Below are 15,543 nucleotides of genomic sequence, written 5' to 3'. Positions count from 1 at the left end.
CGACAAGCGTTTTATTAAGAATTACGCTCAGATGTGATTAAGGCGAATGGCGCAGTCAAAGCATTTGCCAAAGCGGTACAGCATAAGGTGGGACGATGCAGTCTGAATTACATTTTATAGATGAATTTCTCACATATCTCAGAGCCTCTCGCAGTCGTCGTCGTCGTCGTCGTCGTCGTCGTCGTCGCCGCCGCCGCTTCTGCAGAAGTAGGAAATGGCCATGGTAGCAAATGCGGCGAGGGACGCCCTGCCTTCGATTCCGAATGCAAAAAGTGTGTGGTCTTGTTTCCCAGTCTATATTTGGTCGGTCTCGTAAGAGGTTGAATGTAAGGTTTGGGTGGGAAAGAGCAAGGGGCAGCGGCTGTGTGAAACGAAAACACTATTCCTCAGGGGTGTGAGCGTTACGAGATGAGTCGTATAGAAGGTATAATTGGTCGCTAGTGACCGTGTGGCCGAATGGATAAGGCGTCGGACTTCGGATCTGAGGATTACAGGTTCGAATGCTGTCACGCTCGGTTTTTTTGCAGTTCTGAAAATGAAACATAACGTTTTAATGTAGAAATTGAGCAGTACGAAACCGTCTGAATGTTTCTGTTGACCATTTGCTGCTTGGAGATGCTCTTGAGCTTGAAACACACACAACAAGACCGGTGTTAACTAGCGAAATGGTCGGCAGAGTGCCGTCACCGCCAGTTTTGACTGGCACTTGCACATCTAAAACAACGTCGGAAAGTAACTCGTTCGGCTTTTGAGTCACATCAAGTATGTGTGTTAATTTTGACGCCACTAGCTCTGCAGGTTGTCATGCAATTCCTTTACCTCACAGAAATGATTATGAAATAAAAGTGAAGTACGTGACGAGTGTGACGTTAGGAAAACATTAGGCAGCATGGAGAGATTCTGTATGGGACCACCCAACCCAAACTAGTACTGTGTGACGTGCTAACCAGCAAGTATTAACCGAGGCAGATGGCTAGCTCAGTCGGTAGAGCATGATATGCTTAATCTCAGGGTCGAGGGTTCGAGCCCCACGCTGGATGGAACGGAATTTTGTTCCGCTGCAGATGTAAATTACCGTTTTCTGATTAACGTGATGTAATGGAAATAGCAACTTTTAACTTTGCCTACGTCTCTGTCAGTCGCAAGAAAACTGTATTTGAAGGTAAAGGTGATTTTGTAGACATGTGTGTAAGACATGTTCTGAAACGCAAGTGTTGTTGTTTGGAGAGCACATCGGTTACGTGTCAGATGTGTAGCCAAGCAGTAATGGATCGCCATAGCTGCAAACAGTAGTCGGTAATATGAAGTGTTGTCAGCTCTGATGATCCAGACGACCGTAAGGACGAAGTACGCAAGAGTATCGCTAGGCCGCGCCTCTTTAGCTCAGTGGTAGAGCGCTGGTCTAGTAAACCAGGGGTCGTGAGTTCCCATCCTCAGAGGAGGAAGACGAATTTTGGAAATCAGTTGCGCGTCGTGGCCGTATAGCAAACAGTATCTGTGATGACGAACAATTAGCGACAAGCGTTTTATTAAGAATTACGCTCAGATGTGATTAAGGCGAATGGCGCAGATAAAGCATTTGCCAAAGCGGTACAGCTTAAGGTGGGACGATGCAGTTTGAATTACATTTTATAGATGAATTTCTCACATATCTCAGAGCCTCTCGCGGTCGTCGTCGTCGTCGTCATCGTCGCCGACGCCGCCGCTTCTGCAGAAGTAGCAAATGGCCATGGTAGCAAATGCGGCGAGGGACGCCCTGCCTTCGATTCCGAATGCACAAAGTGTGTGGTCTTGTTTCCCAGTCTATATTTGGTCTTTCTCGTAAGAGGTTGAATGTAAGGTTTGGGTGGGAAAGAGCAAGGGGCAGCGGCTGTGTGGAACGAAAACACTATTCCTCAGGGGTGTGAGCGTAACGAGGTGAGTCGTATACAAGTTATACTTGGTCGCTAGTGACCGTGTGGCCGAATGGATAAGGCGTCGGACTTCGGATCTGAAGGTTACAGGTTCGAATGCTGTCACGCTCGGTTTTTTTTCCAGTTCTGAAAAAGAAACATACCGTTTTAATGTAGCAATTGAGCAGTACGAAACCGTCTGAATGTTTCTGTTGACCATTTTCTGCTTGGAGATGCTCTTGAGCTTGAAACACACACAACAAGACCGGTGTTAACTAGCGAAATGGTCGGCAGAGTGCCGTCACCGCGAGTTTTGACTGGCACTTGCACATCTAAAACAACGTCGGAAAGTAACTCGTTCGGCTTTTGAGTCACATCAAGTATGTGTGTTAATTTTGACGCCACTAGCTCTGCAGGTTGTCATGCAATTCCTTCACCTCTCAGAAAAGATTATGAAGTAAGAGTGAAGTACGTGACGAGTGTGACGTTAGGAAAACATTAGGCAGCATGGAGAGATTCTGTATGGGACCACCCAACCCAAACGAGTACTGTGTGACGTGCTAACCCGCAGGTATTCTCCGAGGCAGACGGCTACCTCAGTCGGTAGAGCATGATATTCTTAATCTCAGGGTCGAGGTTTCGAGCCCCACGCTGGGCGGAACGGAATTTTGTTCCTTTGCAGATGTAAATTACCGTTTTTCTGATTAACGTGATGTAATGGAAATAGCAACTTTTAACTTTGCCTACGTCTCTGTCAGTCGCAAGGAAACTGTATTTGAAGGTAAAGGTGATTTTGTAGACATGTGTGAAAGACATGTTCTAAAACGCAAGTGTTGTTGTTTGGAGAGCACATCGGTTACGTGTCAGATTTGTATCCAAGCTGTAATGGATCGCCATAGCTGCAAATAGTAGTCGGTAATATGAAGTGTTGTCAGCTCAAGTCTGATGATCCAGACGACCGTAAGGAGGAAGTACGCAAGAGTACCGCTAGGCCGCGACTCTTTAGCTCAGTGGTAGAGCACTGGTCTAGTAAACCAGGGGTCGTGAGTTCCCATCCTCAGAGGAGGAAGACGAATTTTGGAAATCAGTTGCGCGTCGTGGCCGCATAGCAAACAGTATCTGTGATGACGAACAATTAGCGACAAGCGTTTTATTAAGAATTACGCTCAGATGTGATTAAGGCGAATGGCGCAGATAAAGCATTTGCCAAAGCGGTACAGCATACGTACATCTTCGGCGTAACTCGAGAGGGTTGCGCCCTTCGATATTATTGTCGTTAATATCGAAGTGCTAGGAGTTTCAGTGATCGCTGCAGCTGCCGTTGTCCCGAGCCTTTGCCGCCGTTGGTCCCAGCCGCCGCTGCCGCCGCCGCCGGTTCCCACCGCCGCCGCCGCCGCCGCCGCCGGTCTCCCGCCGACGCCGGTTGCCGCCACCGTATCCGGTTCCTGCCGCTGCTGCTGTTGCCGACCGCCGCCGACGCCGCCGCCGCCGCCGCCGGCGGCGCCGCATCTGGTTCCTGCCGCCGCTGCCGCTGCTCGCCGTCGACGCCGACGCCGGTTCCCGCCGCCGCCGCCGGTTTCCGCCGCCGCCGCCGGTCTCCCGCCGCCGCCGCCGCCGGTTGCCGCCACCGTATCCGGTTCCTGCCGCTGCTACTGTTGCCGACCGCCGCCGCCGCCGCCGCCGCCGCCGCCGCTCCCTGCCCGTCTTTCGTTCTGTCGTCTCTGCTTACGTCTTACCCTTCCTCTTCGTCAGTCTCTTGTCCTTGTCCTTTGACTGTCCCCTGTTATTTTTCCTCTTTTCCCCTCTCCTACTTATCCTCTCACCATGACAACCCCCACAACTACCGCCACTACCACTGCAATCGTGTACACGTCCCCCTCACTTGCTGCCACCACCATCACGTGGTGTGCTCAATCACCGCCTCCCCCGTATATTCCCCCCCTCCTCACTCTTCCACCTCCGCTCCTTTTGTTGCTCCCTCCCCTGTTCCTACCCCCCATGCCTCACGTGACCCATTCCCTCCCCTCCCACATGTAACTCATGCCACCCCCGCCAGGGTTGTTGCCCGTCGGGCCACCACCCACGCCACACCATCATCATCGTCATCACCATCACCATCACCATCGCCCTCGCCATCGCCAGTGCCAACCACTGCCACTGCATCTTCTGTGGCGCCAGCTCCAGCTCCAGCGCCAGCACCAGCACCACCACCAGTGCCTGCACCGCCGGTGGGACCTGCCATCTCCCGCCATCTCCCGGTCGTCCCCATCCCCCACACCTCTTCCCATCCCTCTCCCGCTGTGAAACGTCCCAGCGGCACCCCAGCCTCTTCTGCTCCCAAGAAGTCGCAGACTCTCCCCCATCCAACCCCCCAGGATGCCATGGATACCACCCCACCTGCCCTATCTACTCCCTCCTCTACCTCCCCCTCCTACAGGTACCTCCTTTCTCACCCTGATCCCTCTCTCCTGGAGGCCCGCAATCTTACCCTTCTCCTCCGCCAGCACTTCCCCGGAGCCCCGATCTCCCTTCTCACCCCCCGTCGGGACTCCGTCCTGATCACATCCCCCAGCCCCACCCTCCACTCCGACATCCTCTCCCGCATTCCCCTCACCCGGTTTGGTCCCCATGCCTCCCTTGCCCCTGCTCCCTCCCCCTCCTCATCCCGACAACCCCAGCCGCCCCGTCGCCCACCGACCCTCACTGCCGTGATCACTCGGCTTAGCCCGATGATCACGGAGGAGGAGGTGTTGGCGGAGCTGAAGGCCCATCCCTATCTAGAGGTTCGAGCTGTCCACCGGATTCACAATCCAGCCGGCCCCACCCGCCTCATGCGGGTGTTCTCCGAGCATGCTCCCTCCATAGACCTCCTCCTCAAGGAGGGTGCCCTCCTTTTCAACCGCCGTTATAAGGTCGACCCCTCCCGCTCCCCTCCACAGTCCATCCGCTGCCAGAGGTGCTTGCGCTATAATGCACATCCTACATCTGAGTGCCGCGAGGCCCCCGTCTGCCCGCACTGCAAAGAAGCACACTTCCTCCGGCAGTGCCCCAACCTTCAGTCCCCCCCCTCCTGTAACACCTGTAACCTCCAACACCCAACCTACTCCCAAAAGTGCAAGGCCCGACCCCCTCCCTCCGCTCCTGAACTCACTGTCCCTGTCCGCCCCTTGGATGCCCCCACCCCTCCCAGCAATTCCCTCCGTCCCCCCCCCCCCACAGCTGAGGACATCATCCGCTTTGTAACCGTTGTCCTTCAGAACATCCACCCCTTTCAGCGCCCCCACACCCTCCAGCAGATATCCCTTGCCGCCCGTTCCGTCTTCAAGCTCAACACTTACGCCACCTACTCCCATAACCAGGCCCATTTTACCTTCACCCGTCTCGACACCCTCGTCTAAATTCCCACTATGGCGCGACAGCAACGTATCCTGTTTAACAACATCCGTTCCCTTCCTGTCAACAAGAATCTCCTTATGCATACCCTCACCACCCACCGCGTGGATGCCTTCCTCCTAAACGAAACATTTCTCCAGCCCCACCATACTGTCCATACCTCGCCCTACCTCCTTCACCGCTCTGACAACCCCCTCCCGATAGCGCGTGGCGGAGTTGCCATTGGCCACCATCGCCAGATCCCTGTTCGGCTCCAACCCCTCCTTCCCAACCCCACGGAACACCTGATCCTTAGTCTATTCTTCCCCGGCCTCACCGTTACCTGCGCCACCATCTATGTCCGCCCCTCTGCCCCTATTCCTTTTGACTTCCTTTCCCACATTGACCGTACCTTCTCCTCCTACGTGATTGCCGCAGATCTCAATATCCATAGTCGCTCCGCCACCCAGTTACGGCAGTGGCATCGGTTCCTCGCCACCATCCAAGGAGATGTCCTTCCTCTTCCCCAACACACCCGCCCTGAATCCAATACCACACCCGATGTCATCCTAGCCTCCCCCAACCTCCTTGGCCGCATAGCGGTGGACGTCCTCGACCCTATTGGCAGTGACCATCTCCCTGTCCTTCTTACCATATCAGACGGTCGTCGCCCCCGTCCCGATCCTCGCCTTGACCCTCCCCCCAAGTATGTCCATGATTACTCCCGTGCCGACTGGAATGCATACCGGGATACCCTTACTACCCGAGTCGATAGCCACCCCCTCACCTACCACCGCCCACATGACATAACCCATGCCGCATCCTTTCTCCAGCAGACCTTGTCTGAGGCCGTGGAGGCCCACATCCCTACCATCGCAATCCACCCGCACCGTCCCACTTTACCCCCACAGGCCGTCCTCCTCCTTCGAGAATCCCGTCGTCTCTACCGTGCCTTCCTCCACATGCGTGACCGGGACACACTACAACGCCACCGGCAACTCCAGAGACACATCCGGAACTTGCTCGCGGCTAAGAAACGCCGGGACTGGCGACAGACATGCACCCGTCTTAATGCTACCCTACCTATTAACTCGTCCAAATACTGGTCAGCCTTCCGCCGCCTTACTGGATCAAAACCCCCCCCTTACTATCCTCTCCTTCATAATGACAATCCCTTTCCTGACAACCTTAGTAAGGCCAACCATTTTGCCTCCTACCTCACCGATGTCTTTACCATCCCTGACGATCCCCAGTTCGATTATTCCCTCTTCCCCGATGTCCGCGATCGAACTGACACCTCTATCCCTCCACTAGCTCCTGGCTTCCAGTACTTGGACAACATTACACACACTGAACTCAATAACCCTATAACTACTCAAGACATCATCGATATACTCCGCACCAAACGCAACACTGCTCCTGGTCACGACCGTGTTACTTACCGTCACCTCCGTGAAGCTCCCGCCCCCTTCCTCTCCACCCTGGCCAGGCTGTATAATGTGGTCTTGTCCACCGGCTTCTACCCCGACCTGTGGAAAACCTCCCGGATCCTGATGTTCCTCAAACCCGATAAACTACCTTCCGCTGTCTCCTCCTACCGTCCTATAAGCCTTACCTCGGTCTTCAGCAAGGTCCTGGAATCCATTCTAACCTGCCGCATCCAGCTGCATCTCCACCCGCACCGCTTCCTTCCCTCCACCCAATGTGGCTTTCGACCATCCTTCTCTGCCGATGACCTTCTCCTTCACCTCACTCACCTCCTCTCCGAACAACTCAACTCCCGTCGCTCCGCCATATTCCTCTCCCTTGACCTTGAACGCGCCTATGACCGTGTGTGGCATTCTGGTCTCCTCTTCAAGCTCCAAACCTTTGCTCTTCCTATTAACTACGTCCGTCTGATCGCCTCCTTCATTTCCCACCGCCCTTCCTATGTCACTATCCACAACACTGATTCCTACACCTTCTACCCCTCTGCCGGTGTGCCCCAAGGTTCCGTCCTTTCCCCTCTTCTTTACCTTCTTTATACGGCGGACATGCCTCCACCTGCACCCCCCCTTCACCTTCTCCAGTACGCCGATGACACCGCCTTCCTTGCCCTTGCCCCCACCCAGCAACGCTCCCAACACCTTCTCCAATCCCATCTTGACCGGTTCACCTCTTGGGGTAACCAGTGGTTGCTCAAGGTCAATCCTTCCAAGACCCAGGCAATCATCGTAAGCAAAACCACCCCTTCCTTCCGTCTCCTTGATTTCTATCTTACCATTTATGGCCGTCCTATTAACCTCACACCCACCCTCAAGTACCTTGGCGTCACCCTTGACCGTCACCTCTCCTGGACCCCTCATCTCCGGACAATCCAAGCCAAGGCACGCTCCCGACTCCACCTCCTGAAGCTCCTTTCTGGCCGCACATGGGGTCTGGACCCCTCCACCGTCCTCCACACCTATAAATCTCTCATCCGCCTTATCCTCTGTTATGCCCATCCCGCCTGGATCTCTGCCCCGCCTACCTTTTACAAATCCCTTCAAATCCTTGAACGGCATGCACTCCGCCTCGCCTATCGCATCCGCCTTCCTTCCCCCACGCGGCTCCTCTATGACCTCATCCCCTTCCCACACCTCCTCCTCTTCCTCCAACGGATACGGATCCTCTACACCTCCCGCAAGCTTGATCCTCCCCACCCGCTTGTCACTTCCATCCTCTCCCACCCCAACCCACTGCCGCGCCTGTACACCTGTATCCCACCTGCTCTCCATCTTCACATTCTCCACACCCTCTCCCAAGGTGGCTTCCGCCGACTCCCTCTCCCGGATGATGCCCTCCTCCCCTCCATCTACCCCTCCTACCAACTTTGAGCCTTGCCTTCCCCTCTCCTCTCATTTTCCTGTGGGCACCCTCTCTCCCTTCTCTCCCTCCCTCTCTCCCCCCTTCCATCCTTACCTCCCCTCCCCCTCTCCCTGGGCTTCCACCCCCCTCTTTTCGTTTTCTCCCCTCCTCCTCCCTGGCATCCTATCTCCCCCTCCCTCCTTCCCTCCCCCTGTTTTTTCAATTGACAGCCCCCCAGCTTTTCGGTGTGGACAGTGCCCCTGCAAGCGCCGAAGCCCATCTCCGCAGTGTCCGTGTCTTTCGTCCCGTCTGTGCCTCGAGTGTTTCTTCGTTTTCTGCTCCACCGTTCACCTGTGCTAGTGTTCTCTGTTCCGTGCTGTGCTGCCCGTTTTTTTAAAACTGAAACAGTGCTGCGTCGGTGAACGACTTCAATTCTTTTTATTCTCTGTTGTCTTCTGATTTTTGTCCTCCATGTCTGTGTTTTGAGATTATGTCTTCCTGTTTTTATCTCTTGTATGTTTCTTGTGGCCGAAGAGCGGCATATTAGGCCGCTGCCGGCCTACCTTTGTAGGTATAAAATGACAATAAAGGAAAAAAAAAAAAAAGGTACAGCTTAAGGTGGGACGAGACAGTCTGAATTACATTTTATAGATGAATTTCTCACATATCTCAGAGCCTCTCGCGGTCGTCGTCGTCGTCGTCGTCGTCGTCGTCGTCGCCGCCGCCGCTTCTGCAGGAGTAGCAAATGGCCATGGTAGCAAATGCGGCGAGGGACGCCCTGCCTTCGATTCCGAATGCACAAAGTGTGTGGTCTTGTTTCCCAGTCTATATTTGGTCGGTCTCGTAAGAGGTTGAATGTAAGGTTTGGGTGGGAAAGAGCAAGGGGCAGCGGCTGTGTGGAACGAAAACACTATTCCTCAGGGGTGTGAGCGTTACGAGATGAGTCGTTTACAAGTTATACTTGGTCGCTAGTGATCGTGTGGCCGAATGGATAAGGCGTCGGATTTCGGATCTGAAGATTACAGGTTCGAATGCTGTCACGCTCGGTTTTTTTCCAGTTCTGAAAAAGAAACATACCGTTTTAATGTAGCAATTGAGCAGTACGAAACCGTCTGAATGTTTCTGTTGACCATTTTCTGCTTGGAGATGCTCTTGAGCTTGAAACACACACAACAAGACAGGTGTTAACTAGCGAAATGGTCGGCAGAGTGCCGTCACCGCGAGTTTTGACTGGCACTTGCACATCTAAAACAACGTCGGAAAGTAACTCGTTCGGCTTTTGAGTCACATCAAGTATGTGTGTTAATTTTGACGCCACTAGCTCTGCAGGTTGTCATGCAATTCCTTTACCTCACAGAAATGATTATGAAATAAAAGTGAAGTACGTGACGAGTGTGACGTTAGGAAAACATTAGGCAGCATGGAGAGATTCTGTATGGGACCACCCAACCCAAATGAGTACTGTGTGACGTGCTAACCAGCAGGTATTCACCGAGGCAGACGCTTAGCTCAGTCGGTAGAGCATGATATTCTTAATCTCAGGGTCGAGGGTTCGAGCCCCATGCTGGGCGGAAGGGAATTTTGTTCCGCTGCAGATGTAAATTACCGTTTTTCTGATTAACGTGATGTAATGGAAATAGCAACTTTTAACTTTGCCTACGTCTCTGTCAGTCGCAAGAAAACTGTATTTGAAGGTAAAGGTGATTTTGTAGACATGTGTGAAAGACATGTTCTGAAATGCAAGTGTTGTTGTTTGGAGAGCACATCGGTTACGTGTCAGATGTGTAGCCAAGCAGTAATGGATCGCCATAGCTGCAAATAGTAGTCGGTAATATGAAGTGTTGTCAGCTCAAGTCTGATGATCCAGACGACCGTAAGGACGAAGTACGCAAGAGTACCGCTAGGCCGCGCCTCTTTAGCTCAGTGGTCCAGTTGCGAGTCAGCCGCCGAGCGGGACGGACGTGTGGCGGAGCTGGACGTCTGGCTGTAGTAAACACAGGCTGAGTCGCTGCGTTTGAGGTTAGTGGTGCTGCTAAGCCGCTATTCGTGTTGCACTTGTATTCATGAAGTTCTAGAATGAATAGGTATAATTATTTGAGGAAAGACACAATCAAGTTTACTTTCGATCGAAATTTCGTTCGACCTAAAGCATTTGAAATTAAAGCATGGTTTATCGAAAAAGTATTGATTAACGGTGATGATTTTGTCGGAGTTTATCTCTCGTTTGTGACAAATGCTGTGTATCTGAAGATGAAAAGTCCAGAATTATGTAGTTCCATTGTGGATCGTTGCGGAGGTAGCGTGAAGTTTAATCATTCTGATGGGAATGTGAGTGACGTTGCTGTTAGTCATGCTGGGTACGGGATTCGTACGATCAGAGTGTTTGAGCTCCCTTTTGAAATTCCGCCCGAAGAACTTAATGTTGCCCTTCGGCCTTATGGCAGAATTATTTCCAATGTGGCAGAAAGGTGGTCTGAAGCTCATATGTTTCCTGTCTTGAACGGCGTAAGGCAAATTAAGATTGAATTACAGAAGCATGTCCCCTCTTATCTTAATATTTGTGGGTATCGTGCTTTGATTATCTATGATGGGCAACCGCGGACTTGCGCTTTATGCAATTCCACGGAACATATTCGTGCAGAATGTTCACGGAGGCGTGTCCCGCAGTTACCGCGTGACGAGATGCCGAGTTCCGGCCCTGTTGTTGGTATGAAGTTGTCATACGCTGCCGCTGCTGACTTCCGCAGCCGAGGCGAGTCGGTGCCGCCTGTGCGCGGGGAGCCTGCTGCCTCGCGGGCGGTTGTCGATGATACTCCGGCTTCAAGCTCTAGATTTGCGGATGGTCTGCCGATCAGCTCCGCGCCCCTCGAATCTATGCCGACGCCAACTTTTTCCAACTCTCCCACTGTGGTTGCTCGTTCTTCCGCGGACTCGGCCGAAGATCCCCAAATACCCGCAACGGAGGTTTCCTTGCGTCGTCAGGATCCCCACCAACGTGAGGATATTGCCACTAGCTTCCGAGGAGTGGACGCTTCAGGCATCCACTCTGCGGGAACTATGAACGAAGATAGCAATCTGGACATTGGTTTCACGTTGGCGCCCACAGAAGACACTTGCGTCAAGGAAACCACAACGAGCGATAGTGTAGAATTGGAGACTGGGTTGCTACCAGTGGGAGCCATGGACAAAGATGCGCCTCCTTCTGCCGTTGTGGAATGCGATACGCGGACTTTTGTCCGAAAAAAGGAACAGGCGACGTCAGACTTATCATCCGGTACTTCTCCTGACTGGTCGCAAACTTCATCTCCTGCTAGATCGCCGAAGAGATCTTCGAAGAAAGGCAAGGAGAGGAGATTGGCACACAAAGCAGCAGAGAGCTTAGCTCCTGCATTGCGGGAAAAGTTAAAACATTTAAGCGATAATGAACGACTACGAGAACAATGCCCAGTAGCACGAGTTAACGAGTGTACTGAAGCGGAGATGAGTCGTGCCGATGCAGATGATCTTCAACAACAACCTCGCGCACCGCTTGGCGTCGCAGGTTTGCAGACCGGCACTACTATGGATTTAGACCGAACTGTCTCAGGAAAAGGACTTGATTGGGCCGATGCCCAAGAAGATCGCACCGACCACGGAATGGAGATGGACCTGACACATGCTAGTGGCATTTAATTTTTTTTTTATGTCTATTTTTCTTTCTGACAGACAGAATGGAATGGTACAGACGTGACTCTGCATGGGGTATACTTCATTAGCCAATTTCTTTTACCTGCACCTATGCCAACGGAACTGACATATAATGTGACCACGATCAATATAAATCGGATTCGCAGTGAAACGAAAGTCGCTTCTTTAAAAGATTTCCTTTACCAGTCGGATACTGATATAGCCCTCCTACAGGAATTTAATGTCCACAACTTTTATGTCCCAGGTTTTCAAGAGATTTTAAATATTGCACCGGAAGCCACATGTGGGACTGCGATCCTTGTCAAAGATGGTATTGATGTGAAGGATATCTGTCTGTTAGAAAATGGGAGGGGCATCAGTTGTAAGATTTTTACTACTACTGTTTTAAATGTATATGTCCCCTCTGGTAACAACGCTAGAGATGATAGGGCTAATTTTTTTAAGAACGATATGGTCTATTTACTTAAGGGGAATCCGGCGGAAGCTTTAATCGGTGGTGACTTTAATTGTGTACTTCACAAAAAGGATCAGCGACCAAATTTTAACTTCTCCAGGGAACTGGCGGCTTTGGTGACAAACATGAAGTGGACAGACGTGTGGGAAAGCAAATACCCCACGTTAGTCAAATTTACGTACATCAGTAGTCGCTCGCAAAGCAGAATAGACAGAATATACGTCACAGCAAACCTGGAAAATAAAATCAATAGTATCGAAGTAATTCCCACTACCTTTTCGGACCATCTCGCAGTGAAATGCAGCATTCGGTTTCAGAAGCAAGGAACGTATTGGGGTCGCCCCTTATGGAAGCTGAATACCCATATGTTGTTCGAGGGTGCCCTATCAAGAACAGTAGCGGAGGTATGGCAGGCTGCTCTACGTATGCGCCATAAATACAGCTCTCGCCTTGCGTGGTGGACCTCATGTGCTAAAAAGAAATTGAGATCATCCCTAATAGCTTACGGGAGGGAGCGAGCGATGTGGTCTCGCAATACCGTTGAATTTTACTATACATGCTTAAGGGAACTATCAGCTCAGCAGATGACTGATGAGGTTTTCATTGAAATAAAGAAGATCAAGGCTCACCTCATAAGTCTCAAGCGACAACAGCTGGAGGGTTTAAAAATTAAATCTCGTGTCCCAACAACGGTGGAGGACGAAAACGCATCGCTGTACCACTTACTCGAACATGAAAGAAATAGAAGACGAGCGTTTATTGCTTGTCTTAGAGTGGGCGATAACCGGGTGCTGACGGAACACTCTGACATTTTAAATGCAGTTTATGGATTTTATCGTACGTTATATACTGATACCCGGTATAATCTAGACTGTGCGAACGATTTGCTACGAACTACAGGTATCGACAACGTTATCAATGACGAGGACAATGTGTCCCTTACCACTGCGATCACATGTGAGGAGGTGTTTGATATACTTAAATATTCGCCTACCCGTAAGTCCCCAGGGCCTGATGGCTTGCCTGTAGAGTTTTATTGTAAATTTTGGCCTCTCATCGGTAATCAATTCACAGAAGTGATAAATGAAGTGTTGCAAGGTGTTACTGTTCCACGCGAGTTCAAAGAAAGCGTAACTGTGCTAATACCAAAGGGAAGGAACGCGACAGTTAAAGATCTCAATCAATTGAGACCAATATGTTTGATGAACTCGGATTATAAAATAATTGCACGTGTACTGAAGGAAAGACTGAGACCTCTAATGGAGAAGATCATAGGTGACCACCAAACCTGTCTCTCGGGGCGGAATATTTTTAAAACTGTTTGTGAATATAGGGATGTCTCTGCAATTTTTGCAACGTCATCCTCACCAGGAGGCCTTGCCTTTATCGACTTCTCAAAGGCTTTTGACAGGGTCAACCACTTATTTTTGTTCAGAACGTTGACCTATGTGGGTTTTAGTCAACATTTTGTGCAAGTTTTAATTAACATTGTTGAAGGCATCCAAACACAAGTGTCTGTAAATGGGCATTTCACTCCACCCATTGAAATTCGCAACGGCGTCCCGCAGGGAAGTCCTTTGTCAATGCTCCTGTATGTTGTTCCACTGGAGCCTTTACTAAGGAGACTCGATGTCGATCTTGAGGGCATCACGATATCTGGCGTTAACAACGTCACCAATGCATATGCTGATGACGTTGGAGTGGTTATTCGTAGTAACGAAGATTTAGAGAAATTAACTACGAATATTCAGATCTTTTGTGAAGCTACAGGCGCTAGGGTTAACGAGGTGAAGAGTTCGTTTTTAAATCTTAAAGGTCTTCAAGATGTCCGTTTGGAATGGGCACGCTCCGTCGATCGTCACACCGCTCTGGGTGTCACCTTTTACCGATGTCCGCTTCAGACCATGACCTACAATTGGAAGAAAGTACTGGATACAATCAGAGGAGCCACAATGCTCAATCAGACCAGACATCTGAACATTAAACAACGAATCAGAATAATTAATTGGTCCATTTTATCAAAAGCTATATATATAGGTCAAATATTGCCAGTTTCGAAACCCATTGCCAAACGTATAATGAGTATCATTTGCCGATTTATATGGACAGGGAATATTTTTAGAGTAGCAGTCGGTACAGTTACGTTACCTTCCGCTGAAGGTGGCCTAGGTTTAACAGATATATGGCGGAAGACTACGGCGTTATATATAAAGAGGACCCTACAAATTATAGAAAAACATCCACATAGTATTACAGCCAGGCTGTATCGACTCCTACAGCCAGAAAATTTACGTCCACCCATAAATATAGGCGGAATTAATTATAAATTGAAATATATTCGCCAGTTCTTTTTAGAGATTAGCTACATGGACAGTATTGTCACGAATCCACAATCAAGGAATTGCAGGAAATTAATGGAACTCTTAACAACGAAAGAACATGTCAACAAAATGGAGTGCAGATATCCCGACAAAGACTGGAAAAGAATTTGGAAAAATATTAGTAATCGTGAACTGTCTTCCGACATTCAGGCAACCTGGTACCGAGTTGTTAATAACGTAGTTTCCACTAACGAAAAGTTGCACTCCATTGGTCTTAGTGACACGATTGTGTGCACCCGATGTGACGCAGTTGACACATTGATCCACCGCTTTCTCTGTGGCGGATACGCCGAAATATGGAGGGGACTCCAACGGCGGGTAGCCTTTATAACCAGAACTGTTAGTACTGAGATCAATGTTGAAAAATTACTCTTCCCCGATGGTGTTTCCTTCCCTGTCCAGAAAACCAATGCTGTGTTGTCGTTGTTTGGCAATTATGTACATTACGTTATATCTGAACACGGCAATGACCGTGTTTTAGAATACGAATTATACGAACGAGCAAAATATTATCAGATATGTACGCGCAGGGACCACAAAAAAACTTTTGGTAACATGTTACACATTCTGTTTCAGAGACAAGGGATTGGATAAACATCTTAACAGCCCTCGTCTACGAAAAATGTAGTCACAGGCCAAAGTAGGGGATCGCTGTTGAGGGTGAAATACGGTGGGGACTTCGTGTGCCCCAGGGCCGCTACGGTAGCCGTGAAGGCCTCGGACAGAACCCCGAAACGGCACTGCGGCTTCACACTTACTGCTGGATGAACCCCATATCTCCAGCAACTACTTTCATCTATGATGATTTTCCAGGATCTCGGTAATATCGGAAGGTGGTTTCGTTGCACACAATGCAGTGGAAGCTTCTTGCACGTGTTCCTCAGTTACAAGCTTTCTATTTTTGTTTAATTTTTTTCAGTATGAAGCAAGA

Source organism: Schistocerca gregaria, chromosome 1 (genome assembly GCF_023897955.1).
Source record: "Schistocerca gregaria isolate iqSchGreg1 chromosome 1, iqSchGreg1.2, whole genome shotgun sequence".
NCBI classification, from domain to species: Eukaryota; Metazoa; Arthropoda; class Insecta; order Orthoptera; family Acrididae; genus Schistocerca; species Schistocerca gregaria.
The sequence above is the reverse complement of the archived record's forward strand: the minus strand, read 5'-3'. Positions refer to the sequence as shown.